Source organism: Heptranchias perlo, chromosome 12, assembly GCF_035084215.1.
Source record: "Heptranchias perlo isolate sHepPer1 chromosome 12, sHepPer1.hap1, whole genome shotgun sequence".
NCBI lineage: Eukaryota > Metazoa > Chordata > Chondrichthyes > Hexanchiformes > Hexanchidae > Heptranchias > Heptranchias perlo.
In genome coordinates this window covers 59,237,284-59,247,739 of record NC_090336.1, presented here as the reverse complement: position 1 = coordinate 59,247,739, position 10,456 = coordinate 59,237,284, and the positions used below count along the sequence as shown (strand labels likewise).

At 47.4% G+C, this 10,456-nt stretch overlaps 1 protein-coding gene across 2 annotated transcripts in view; it reads right to left on the bottom strand.

Moving 5' to 3' along the window:
• The window catches only part of LOC137328065 (uncharacterized), a 138,900-nt gene that overhangs the window by 5,135 nt on the left and 123,309 nt on the right, over positions 1-10,456 (bottom strand). The gene's annotated exons all lie outside the window — the stretch shown is intronic.

Here is a 10,456-nt window from a genome sequence, read left to right as displayed (position 1 = left end):
TAATCGCTCCAGTGAAGCGCCTTGGGATGTTTTGCTACATTAAAGGCGCTGTATAAATACAAGTTGTTGTTGTTGTTGTGGGTTCAAGCACCGCTCCAAGACTTGAACACATCATCTAAACCTATGCTTCAGTACAGAACTGTGGGAGTGCCGCACTGTCGGAGCTGCCGCCCTTTGCATGAGACGTTAAACCAAGAGTCTGCCTATTCAGGAGGCCATAAAAGATCCCATGAGACCATTTAAAGAAGAATAGGAATCTTTGATATTCTGGCCAGCATTCCTCCCGATGGACAAAACTCCCATAACAGGTTAACAGGTCATTCATCTCCTTGCTGTTTGTGGGATTTTGCTGTCACAAATTGGCTACTGCATTTTCCTGCATACCAATCACTCCACTTTTAAAGTAATTCATTGGACGCAAAGGACTCCGAGTTATTTTTGAGAAAGGCGATGTGATCCAATGTAAATACATGTTTTCTTTTCCGGGCTATATTAGTACGATGGGCTAAATTTACCACAGACATGGGCTGTTGCAAACTCCAAACCACTTTCTGTATTTCCATATTCGTTATCTTATTACTGTCACTCTACAATGGCTAATGAAAGACAATTGGAAAAGGAAGATAATGTACACCTCAAATGGTTTGTTCCCCTCCCCTCAGTAATGCTGACTCATCCTGGAGTGCTGTTCCACAGACCTCAGCGACCATACTTCACGTGTGCTTCAACATCCCAGCGTCAACATGTTATTCTTTTTTTTGAGGGGGTGGGGGGAAAGGGAAGAGACAGATCAAAGCCAAGCCCGGTCTTGTCCACATTCAACACCCACTTTCCAGAAGGGGTCACTGAATAGTAATCGGACCCAGGCAGATTTTTCCCTCCTTAACCCAAGGACTCTGAGGCCAGTTGTCCCCCTTGGGTAGCTCAACAACAACTTGCATTTTGCGTTTGCAACCATCTTCAGCCAGAAGTGCCGAGTGGATGATCCATCTCGGCCTCCTCCCGATATCCCCACCATCACAGAAGCCAGTCTTCAGCCAATTCGATTCACTCCACATGATATCAAGAAATGGCTGAGTGCACTGGATACAGCAACGGCTATGGGCCCCGACAACATCCCGGCTGTAGTGCTGAAGATTTGTGCTCCAGAACTAGCTGCGCCTCTAGCCAAGCTGTTCCAGTACAGCTACAACACTGGCATCAACCCGACAATGTGGAAAATTGCCCAGGCATGTCCTGTCCACTAAAAGCAGGACAAATCCAATCCGGCCAATTACCGCCCCATCAGTCTACTCTCAATCATCAGCAAAATGATGGAAGGTGTCGTCGACAGTGCTATCAAGCGGCACTTACTCACCAATAACCTGCTCACCGATGCTCAGTTTGGGTTCCGCCAGGACCACTCGGCTCCAGACCTCATTACAGCCTTGGTCCAAACATGGACAAAAGAGCTGAATTCCAGAGGTGAGGTGAGAGTAACTGCCCTTGACTTCAAGGCAGCATTTGACCGAGTGTGGCACCAAGGAGCCCTAGTAAAATTGAAGTCAATGGGAATCAGGGGGAAAATTCTCCAGTGGCTGGAGTCATTCCTAGCACAAAGGAAAATGGCAGTGGTTATTGGAGGCCAATCATCTCAGCCCCAGGACATTGCTGCAGGAGTTCCTCAGGGCAGTGTCCTAGGCCCAACCATCTTCAGCTGCTTCATCAATGACCTTCCCTCCATCATAAGGTCAGAAATGGGGATGTTCGCTGATGATTGCACAGTGTTCAGTTCCATTCGCAACCTCTCAGATAATGAAGCAGTCCATGCCTGCATGCAGCAAGACCTGGACAACATCCTGGCTTGGGCTCAAAGTGGCAAGTAACATTCGCGCCAGACAAGTGCCAGGCAATGACCATCTCGAACAAGAGATGGTCTAACCACCTCCCCTTGACATTCAACGGCATTACCATCGCCGAATCCCCCACCATCAACATCCTGGGGGTCACCATTGACCAGAAACTTAACTGGACCAACCACATAAATACTGTGGCTACAAGAGCAGGTCAGAGGCTGGGTATTCTGCGGCGAGTGACTCACCTCCTGACTCCCCAAAGCCTTTCTACCATCTACAAGGCACAAGTCAGGAGTGTGATGGAATACTCTCCACTTGCTTGGATGAGTGCAGCTCCAACAACACTCAAGAAGCTCGACACCATCCAGGACAAAGCAGCTCGCTTGATTGGCACCCCATCTGCCACCCTTCACCACCGGCGCACAGTGGCTGCAGTGTGTACCAGCCACAGGATGCACTGCAGCAACTCGCCAAGGCTTCTTCGACAGCATCTCCCAAACCCGCGACCTCTACCACCTAGAAGGACAAGAGCAGCAGGCACATGGGAACACCACCACCTGCACGTTCCCCTCCAAGTCACACACCATCCCGACTTGGAAATATATCGCCGTTCCTTCATCGTTGCTGGGTCAAAATCCTGGAACTCCCTTCCTAACAGCGCTGGGGGAGAACCTTCACCACACGGACTGCAGCGGTTCAAGAAGGCGGCTCACCACCACCTTCTCAAGGGCAATTAGGGATGGGCAATAAATGCCGGCCTCGCCAGCGATGCCCACATCCCAACGAATAATAATGAATGAATAAAAAAAAAATTTATATAACAAGCCCACGTGGGGAGTGAACCCGGGATTATATTTGGTGCCCATTCCCACTACTGGTAATCCCTCCCTTTGGCACATTTTTCACCACATCTCTGTGAAGCGTCTTGGGACAGTTCTTCTATATCGACAACACTTTGTAAACCCAACTTGATGTCTCTGTGGCTGAGTTCTACCCAGAGCCATGCAATTCCCAACTGAGCCACCAGAGGGAGAATAAATGATGGCCACTGGGGAGAACTCCCCTGCTCTTCTTTGAAATAGTGCCATGGGATTTTTTTACATCCACCTTAGAGGGCAGACGGGGCCTCGGTTTAATGTCTCATCCGAAAGACGGCACCTCCGACAGTGCAGCACTCCTTCAGTACTACACTGGAAGAGTCAGCCTGGGTTATGGGCTCAAGTCTCTGGAGTGGGACACTGAACCCATGACCTTCTGACTCAGCAGCAGAAGTGCTACCAACTGAGCAACGTGGATAAGGCTTAGTGGGGAGGCTCTTAGTTCATTTCTGCTCATGAAGGGTTCAATAGTTAAGTGCAGGAAATGTTCCCAGCGACCAGTTAAGGCCTGAGCTGGGATCACAACGTGTTGCAATGAGTCCAACTATACCCATCAGTGCTGTGTCTCATCATGGTTTCCACAATGGGTACGATAAGCACACATTCATGGTTAAGAAGTTGCAGCCGTAAAATAAAACTATACATCGCGGGGACAAGCAAGCAGCAAAGCTGGCGTTTCTTGTTTCTTGAGGGGAGCCTAATAAAACTAGTTGTGCAATGAAACTGAGAAGGATTAATAAGACAGCGCCCCTGTATAAATCTGTATTGCAGTATAACTGAGTGACACAACATGGCATGGGTGCTGGTGCTGTAACAGGGGAACTAGGGTAGAAGTACTTTAAGTGACATGCGAACAAGATTTGGGTTTTCCACTGACACTCTGTTTTTAGTAAATATCCATTGTCCCATTGTAGCTTAAGTTGAACCATGAGACTAAGTGAATGCAATTGCCCGTCCAGATTCACGCTATTTCACAATATTTGAACATAGGACGGCCAAATGTTACTGCCTGCTGAAACTAAGACTCGGCCTTTCCAGTGACATGCACTCATATTATTGTAGAAGACTGTAACTGCTGCAAAGAGAGGCAGTTTTACTGCATAAATTTATTATGGAATTAAATCACTGGCAACCTAGTTCCTTCCCGGTTTTGACATAACGAGAGTAACTGTAACCTTGTCCTTATCAGATGACAAATACCCACTAACGCATTGCATGTTCAAAGGCAGAAGGTTGGCACAGTACAGCGATCCCTATCTGCCCTCAAAAACAGCAGCGCACTGAAGCTGTATTATCCGCTCAGGCTTCAGTCCTCGTATGTTAATTCCCTTGGAATGAACGTGCCCTTCCATCAGCTGAAATTATATTCGCAGAGAATACACAAGAAATCACAAGATTTTAATCGCTCCACCATTGGTGCCGTGCCTTCAGCTGCCCAGGCCCTAAACCTCTGGAATTCTCTCCCTAAACCTCTCCGCCTCTCTACCTCTCTCTCCTCCTTTAAGACGCTCCTTAAAACCTGCCTCTTTAACCAAGCTTTTGGTCACCTGTCCTAATATCTCTTTATGTGGCTTGGTGTCAAATTTTGTTTGATAATTCTGCAGTGAACCGCCTTGGGACGTTTTATTACATTAAAGGCGCTATATAAACGCAAGTTGTTTTTGCTGTTGAGTTATGCAACAGAGCACTGGTTTTCTGCTCTGGAGTCTTTCATTGAGCACATGGCAGCACAGTGACAAGTGTACTGGAGACTGGAGTTACAAAGGACACAAGCAAAGCAGGAGCATCTCTCACAAATGCTTATACCGCTGCCAGGGGCATCCTTGGGGTCCAAACTCTAAGGTAAAAGTCAAAACCAGCTTCACCTCATCTGGAACAGTTACAGGCAACCAAGCGGCGGGATTATGAAACGTGCTGGATGCCCATTCTTCTATTCTTACACTAATCAGTGGGTATCATGAGAAGATGCCCTCTTAGTAGTGGCATGCATAAAGGAGCACAGGAGCAGCTGGCTGGCACTCATCTCTGCCGCCCTGTATCTCTATAAAGTGACAGCGGGCATTGCCTTCGAAAGTGATGAGCTCATAACATGAGTTAATTGAGGTGTATAAAATTATGAGGGGCCTAGATAGAGTGGATAGGGAGGACCGATTTCCCTCAGCAGAGAGGTCAATAACCAGGGGGCATAGATTTAAAGTAATTGGTAGAAGGATTAGAGGGGAGCTGAGGAAAGACTTTTTCACCCAGATGGTGGTGGGGGTCTGGGACTCACTGCCTGAAAGGGTGGTAGAGGCAGAAACCCTCATCACATTTAAAAAGTACTTGGATATGCACTTGAAGTGTCGTAACCTGCAAGGCTACGGACCAAGAGCTGGGAAGTGGGATTAGGCTGGATGGCTCTTTTTTGGCCAGCACAGACATGATGGGCCGAATGGCCTCCTTCTGTGCCGTAAATATCTATGATTCTATTTCTATGGTAACAAAGGAGACCCCCTGATGTCGATTTAGATACTTCAGGTGGCCTTCAGTAGCCCCTGCAGGTTGCCAGATGCCTGTGCCAACAACCAAATGCTTCTTCTACAATTAGGAGAGCACTTCCTGCTGTGGCACATCTACAAACAAGATGAACAAATTCACAATGCACAAGGGGCAAACATGACATGACATGTTAACAACGAGCACTGCACAACTGAATCAAATGAATTCACAGTTACTATATCTTGCAGTCTGCCATTCATTATTGCACAGAAAATGAAATGTTGTCCCAAAGCCAAACAAAGTAATTTGAAGCCAATGACGCACCTTGTGGGTGCCTGGAATGTCCCTCTGGCGTACAAGTTGGATGACCTCTGTTCACAGTGGCATGGCACTTAGTCACAGCCTCCCATGTGAACTTGAGCCCCCTCATTCACTGCTCCATCAGCCACAGGCAGCTGGCTCTATTTTAGCACACCCACTGCTAGGGGTATTGGGTCTCGCACCTCCTGTGTTCTCTCATAAGAACATAAGAAATAGGAGCAGGAGTAGGCCAATCAGCCCCTCGAGCCTGCTCCGCCATTCAATAAGATCATGGCTGATCTGATCCTAACCTCAAATCTAAATTCATGTCCAATTTCCTGCCCACTCCCCGTAACCCCTAATTCCCTTTACTTCTAGGAAACTGTCTATTTCTGTTTTAAATTTATTTAATGATGTAGCTTCTACAGCTTCCTGGGGCAGCAAATTCCACAGACCTACTACCCTCTGAGTGAAGAAGTTTCTCCTCATCTCAGTTTTGAAAGAGCAGTCCCTTATTCTAAGATTATGCCCCCTAGTTCTAGTTTCACCCATCCTTGGGAACATCCTTACCGCATCCACCCGATCAAGCCCCTTCACAATCTTATATGTTTCAATAAGATCGCCTCTCATTCTTCTGAACTCCAATGAGTAGAGTCCCAATCTACTCAACCTCTCCTCATATGTCCACCCCCTCATCCCCGGGATTAACCGAGTGAACTTTCTTTGTACTGCCTCGAGAGCAAGTATGTCTTTTCTTAAGTATGGAGACCAAAACTGTATGCAGTATTCCAGGTGCGGTCTCACCAATACCTTATATAACTGCAGCAATACCTCCTTGTTTTTATATTCTATCCCCCGAGCAATAAAAGCCAACATTCCGTTGGCCTTCTTGATCACCTGCTGCACCTGCATACTAACTTTTTGATTTTCTTGCACTAGGACCCCCAGATCCCTTTGTACTTTCCAGTTGCTCGCCATTAAGATAATAACTTGCTCTCCGATTTTTCCTGCCATAGTGTATAACCTCACATTTTCCAATACTGCTCTACTGAAGTATACCTGCTAACTGCTGCTACACTCTGAGCTCCACTGCACTCTCTGAACTTTATTCAACAAAAGCTACAACAGGTGCATAATCAGTCGTCTTTCTTTCCTCTCTCACACACACGTGCGCACACAGCCTAAAACATTTAATATAGATTTTACCTGAATAAATATTTTGAAATTTGTCTTCTAGCTTTTCTTTAAATAATTTTGGAAATCATTTGAGTGGAAACTACTGGAATATTCATTAGAACGGTGCTGATGCATCCTGGAAAGTTGGGCACACTGCATATGCTCAGACTGAGCAAGACAAATTCATCTTAGAGTCACAGTTCTGGGCAAAAATATCAAGTCCAAGGCCCAGGTTTTTGCAAGAGTCTTCAAGTAAAAACTTTAATGAAGGCATTAAAAGACACAATATACAATTCAGTATTATGTCATTTTGTAATATGTAATTTTATTTTTTTTTAATATATTGAAATCTGTATTTTGGACATTAGAAAGTTCAGTTAAAAAAAAATTATTTTAGAAAGCATTTTAAACCCTGCAGCCAGATTGCACAATTACGGGATGGTATACTTTCACAATCAAATAGCATCTAATGTGTGTGATACATGGTGTGACAGAGAGTGTGAGACCTTTAACATTGAAAATATCTATCACACAGCTGCCTACTGGAGATCAGGTACTGTTGGAATTTATGATTCCGGTCTGGCCTATATGACTCCAGACCCACAGCAATGTGGTTGATTCTTAATTGCCCTCTGAAATGGCCTTGCAAGCCACTCAGTTGTAAAATCTTGCTAAAAAAAGTCACAAAAAGAATAAAACCAGACGGACCACCCGGCATCGAACCACTAGGCACCGAACACGACTAAGGCAAGCCAAGCCCTGCAAAGTCCTCCTCACTAACATCTGGGGACTTGTGCCAAAATTGGGAGAGCTGTCCCACAGACTAGTCAAGCAACAGCCTGACATAGCCATACTCACAGAATCATACCTTTCAGCCAACGTCCCAGACTCTTCCATCACCATTCCTGGGTATGCCCTGTCCCACCGGCAGGACAGACCGACCAGAGGTGGCGGTACAGTGATGTACAGTCAGGAGGGAGTGGCCCTGGGAGTCCTCAACATTGACTCTGGACCCCATGAAATCTCATGGCATCAGGTCAAACATGGGCAAGGAAACCTCCTGCTGATTACCATCTACCGCCCTCCCTCAGCTGATGAATCAGTCCTCCTCCATGTTGAACATCATTTGGAGGAAGCACTGAAGGTAGCAAGGGCACAGAATATACTCTGGGTGGGGGACTTCAATGTCCATCACCAAGAGTGGCTCGGTAGCACCACTACTGACCGAGCTGGCCGGGTCCTGAAGGACATAGCTGCCAGACTGGGCCTGCGGCAGGTGGTGAGCGAACAAACACGAGGGAAAAACTTACTTGACCTCATCCTCACCAATTTACCTGTCGCAAATGCATCTGTCCATGACAGTATTGGTAGGAATGACCACCGCACGGTCCTCGTGGAGATGAAGTCCCGTCTTTGCACTGAGGACACCATCCAACGTGTTGTGTGGCACTACCACCGTGCTAAATGGGATAGATTCAGAACAGATCCAGCAGCTCAAAACTGGGCATCCATGAGGCGCTGTGGGCCATCAGCAGCAGCAGAATTGTATTCCAGCACAATCTGTAACCTCATGGCCCGGCATATTCCTCACTCTACCATTACCAACAAGCCAGGGGATCAACCCTGGTTCAATGAGGAGTGTAGAAGAGCAGGCCAGGAGCAGCATCAGGCGTACCTAAAAATGAGGTGCCAACCTGGTGAAGCTACAACTCAGGACCACATGCATGCTAAACAGCGGAAACAACATGCTATAGACAGAGCGAAGCGATTCCACAACTAACGGATCAGATCAAAGTTCTGCAGTCCTGCCACATTCAGTCGTGAATGGTGGTGGACAATTAAACAACGAACGGGAGGAGGAGGCTCTGCAAACATCCCCATCCTCAACGATGGCGGAGTCCAGCACGTGAGTGCAAAAGACAAAGCTGAAGCGTTTGCAACCATCTTCAGCCAGAAGTGTCGAGTGGACGATCCATCTCGGCCTCCTCCCGATATCCCCACCATCACAGAAGCCAGTCTTCAGCGAATTCGATTCACTCCACGTGATATCAAGAAACGGCTGAGTGCACTGGATACAGCAAAGACTATGGGCCCCGACAACATCCCAGCTGTAATACTGAAGACTTGTGCTCCAGAACTACCTGCGCCTCTAGCCAAACTGTTCCAGTATAGCTACAACACTGGCATCTACCCGACAATGTGGAAAATTGCCCAGGTTATGTCCTGTCCACAAAAAGCAGGACAAATCCAATCTGGCCAATTATCGCCCCATCAGCCTACTCTGAATTATCAGCAAAGTGATGGAAGGTGTCGTCGACAGTGCTATCAAGCGGCACTTACTCACCAATAACCTGCTCACCGATGCTCAGTTTGGGTTCCACCAGGACCACTGGGCTCCAGACCTCATTACAGCCTTGGTCCAAACATGGACAAAAGAGCTGAATTCCAGAGGTGAGGTGAGAGTGACTGCCCTTGACATCAAGGCAGCATTTGACCGAGTGTGGTACCAAGGAGCCCTAGTATAATTGATGTCAATGGGAATCAGGGGGAAAACTCTCCAGTGGCTGGAGTCATACCTTGCACAAAGGAAGATGGTAGTGGTTGTTGGAGGCCAATCATCTCAGCCCCAGGACATTGCTGCAGGAGTTCCTCAAGGCAGTGTCCTAGGCCCAACCATCTTCAGCTGCTTCATCAATGATCTTCCCTCCATCATAAGGTCAGAAATGGGGATGTTCGCTGATGACTGCACAGTGTTCAGTTCCATTCACAACCCCTCAAATAATGAAGTAGTCCGAGCCCGCATGCAGCAAGATCTGGACAACATCCAGGCTTGGGCTCATAAGTGGCAAGTAACATTCGCGCCAGACAAGTGCCAAGCAATGACCATCTCCAACAAGAGAGAGTCTAACCACCTACCCTTGACATTCAACGGCATTACCATCGCCGAATCCCCCACCATCAACATCCTGGGTGTCACCATCGACCAGAAACCTAACTGGACCAGCCATATAAATAATGTGGCTACAAGAGCAAGTCAGAGGCTAGGTATTCTGCGGCGAGTGACTCACCTCCTGACTCCCCAAAGCCTTTCCACCATCTACAAGGCACAAGTCAGGAGTGTGATGGAATACTCTCCACTTGCCTGGATGAGTGCAGCTCCAACAACACTCAAGAAGCTCGACACCATCCAGGACAAAGCAGCCCACTTGATTGGCACCTCATCCACCACCCTAAACATTCACTCCCTTCACCACCGGCGCACAGTGGCTGCAGTGTGTATCATCCACAGGATGCACTGCAGCAACTCGCCAAGGCTTCTTCGACAGCACCTCCCAAACCCGCGACCTCTACCACCTAGAAGGACAAGGGCAGCAGGCACATGGGAACAACACCACCTGCACGTTCCCCTCCAAGTCACACAACATCCCGACTTTGAAATATATTGCCGTTCCTTCATTGTCGCTGGGTCAAAATCCTGGAACTCCCTTCCTAACAGCACTGTGGGAGAACCTTCACTACACGGACTGCAGTGGTTCAAGAAGGCGGCTCACCACCACCTTCTCAAGGGCAATTAGGGATGGGAATAAATGCCGGCCTCGCCAGCAACGCCCACATCCCATGAACGAATAAAAAAAAATGATGCATTTCAATGATTATGGGCACTCCCCGTATCAAATTTAATATATAATACATGGATAGATTCTCGCTTTTTTGGGGGTAGAAATTCCAGTGCAGCACTAACCACAGATGAATAGTCTGTTTTCCACTGACACTACATCATGTTTTAAA